Source organism: Mirounga leonina, unplaced genomic scaffold (assembly GCF_011800145.1).
Source record: "Mirounga leonina isolate KUSES-001 unplaced genomic scaffold, KU_Mleo_1.0 Mir_224, whole genome shotgun sequence".
Classification (NCBI taxonomy): domain Eukaryota; kingdom Metazoa; phylum Chordata; class Mammalia; order Carnivora; family Phocidae; genus Mirounga; species Mirounga leonina.
This window is the reverse complement of record NW_023270615.1, coordinates 5,750,657-5,753,705: the sequence shown is the minus strand read 5'-3', so window position 1 is coordinate 5,753,705 and position 3,049 is coordinate 5,750,657. Positions and strand designations below refer to the sequence as shown.

Below are 3,049 nucleotides of genomic sequence, written 5' to 3'. Positions count from 1 at the left end.
TACTCTGAGTGGTGGCATTCAAATATGAATAGAGTGTAAACTCCACCTTAAATGGGAAGTGGAGAAAATATCGAAAAAACTATTGTTGGGATGCCTGGGTGGTTCAGTTGGTTAAGGGTCTGCCTTCAACTCAGGTCATGATCTCAGGGTCCTGGGATCGAGTCCCACATCCGGCTCCTTGCTCAGCAGGAAGCCTGCTTCTCCCTCTGCCTGCCTCTCCCTCTGCTTGTGTTTTTTCTCTCTCTCTCTCTGACAAATAAAATCTTTAAAAAAAAATAACGATTGTTTACTATTTTTTGTTAAAAAAGAGGATGACACATTATCATCTTATGCTAACATTTCTAACCTGAGATCTACACAGTAGTTAAAGAGGAAATTTTCATTTTTTTCACTTATTCAATCAACTAAAAAAAGTCAGTGAATTTGTATTTTATACCAGTACTGTGTGAGAAACTATGGGAAAAGAGGTGAACAAAAAACAAAAATAAGGGGCACCTGGGTGGCTCATTGGTTAAGCATCTGCCTTGGGCTCAGGTCATGATCTCAAAGTCCTGGGATTGAGCTCCACTTTGGGCTCCCTGCTGAGAGGGGAAATGGGGAGTCTGCCCTTCCTCTCCCCTCTGCACGCTCCCTCTCAAAATAAAATAAATCTTAAAAAAATAATAATAATACCCTGGTTATTGCCTTCAAAGAACCAGCAGTCCAGTGGACATGGACGATGATGTTATTGAAACAGTCACTTAGTTCAGTGAAACAGTCATTTAGTTCAGTAAAAAAAGTAACTACGTTAAACACTTTCATGTGGAGACTCATGATGCTGTAAGAACACTTAACGATGGGATTTGATCTTATCAGGGTTGGCCCAGGAAGGCATGACTGAGGAAGTGGTGATGGAGCTTAATTCCAAAGAGTGGTTTAAGATTTTCCTAGACAGGGGAAAAGAAGGGTGTGCTCCTGGTAAAGGGAAAAGACTGCACTAGAGCCCTGTAGCAGGAAGCAACATAAACACTCTGAAGTCCTAATAAAGCAATCTGGTCCTCCAGAGAAGGCAAGAGGAATGGAGGGATGGAGCAGGTTCTGGAACTGCTGAAGTGTTTTAAGCAGGGACAGGAACAGCATGCCCAGCGAGCGAGCAAGCAAGCGGGTCTGAACAGAAGAGAATGGAGGTGGGAGGGCTATAAACAGATGTGTTTTCTAAGGATAATAAGCTACCCTGTGGAGAACTGACTGGAAGGGACCGCAGTGACTGTGAAGAGACCTACAGGAGGCTTTTACAAGGATCCAGGTATGACACGGTGATGCCGTGGAACAGGATGGTAATGGGGCAGTTGAAGATAAGTTAAAATTATGAAGATAATCAGGATGTCAAATTGTTGCAACTTGTTGGTGGGTTAGTTATACAGTGAGGAAAAAGTACATGCCTTGTTTTCTGATTTGGTAACATGGAAGGAAGGTGTTGCAGTTTTCTGAGATAGGGAACATTCTGTAAAAAAACCAGAAACCTCCTTAATTATCTGTCAGATTGCTTTTCTCTTGTTTTAAATGTCAAATGGCAAATAGGGTCAAACCTGGATTTGAAAATCTTAAACTCAATATTAATCTAATTTCATTCTTCTAATTGTTCTTATAAGAAATTAAATCAGTCTACTCTAAAACATCAGAAAGCACTTAATACATCACATTCACATGAAAGGGTAGCAGGCAAGGAGCCTATCATGGGTTGGCCTCTGAGCAAGCCTACAGCCCCATCAGCAGTTCACTGGCTTGATATGATCCAAATGTAAAATAGCCAAAAGATGATGCCAGAGTTTTGATTGTTAAACACAGGATTCTTAAGTAGCACTGACAACTTGGAGACAGACTTAATGTCTTGAGCTCTGCATGCCAGGAGTTAAAAGCGAGAGGTAAGGTTTGAATTCATTAATATGTCAGCTCTTATTACAGCAGTTCAAACCTCTCAGATGATGGTGGTTTTCGAGGATGTCTTTTGCTTCTAGGGAACCCGTATTTGTGTTAACTACAAAATGAGTTACACTAAGTGGATTCCCCACTCTGCCATTTTAAAACTCTAATCAGTCTGGAGAACAGACTTAATTCCTAAATTCAAAAGCAAGGGAATCCTCTGAATTAACTATCAATGTTAAAGATTTGGTTAGTGGGTACTATGTATTTTTATTTGAAAAATAATTGCTATTTTGATATCAAATCACTTTTATGTTAAGGAGGCTCAATATAATAATTATTTGAGGCTGCTTTCTGATTTCCAAAGAAAAATGGATAATATGAACAAAAGTGAAGGAAGAGAACTGAATGATGATGATGATGTTGATAATGACAATGAACCCTAATAAAGAGTCTACTAAATGCCATAACACTGTACATGGATCAGCTCGTTAATCTTCTTAAGAATCCTTAGGGGCAGATACTATTATTCCCATTTTACATGTGATGGAGAAACTGAGGCACAGAGCCATTAGGCAGTTTATGTAGGTGAGCAAGATCTTAAACCTCAGTAGTCTCACGTCAGAATCTGTGATGTGCCCCCATTATCATCCTTCTCAATGGTAACTTTATTTTAGAATCACTAAACTCCTCCAGTGTTATTATATGTTAGAAGTTTTGAATGGAAATGAGGAGAGGGAGAAAACATTCCCTTCCCTGATGTATCCTACTGTGAAAACCCTAAAACAAAGTAAACAGGAAACACTATACTAATACAAGCATGAAGTGAATTTATTCCCCCTCTAGTAAAAAGCTCCTCTAAATTCACTACGAGGCAGGGATTCTAGTGGAATTCAGAACAGATATATTTAAATGCAATAATTGAAAATTTAGAGTTGTCTTTTTATCTCTGTGGTGCATTGAACACTGTGACCTGAAATGCAAAAGCATGCTGAGAGGAGTAATTTACAAATGACTTTTCCTCTGGGAGGGGGAGAAAGAAAGAAAGGGGGGTTGTGGGAAAAGATGGATGGATGGATGGATGGATGGATGGATGGATGGAAGGAAGGAAGGAAGGAAGGAAGGAAGGAAGGAAGGAAGGAAGGAA

At 39.7% G+C, this 3,049-nt stretch overlaps 1 pseudogene; it reads left to right on the top strand.

The window, feature by feature from the left end:
• The first annotated feature begins 718 nt into the window (after positions 1 to 718).
• The window catches only part of LOC118026216, a 25,907-nt pseudogene continuing 23,576 nt past the window's right edge, over positions 719 to 3,049 (top strand).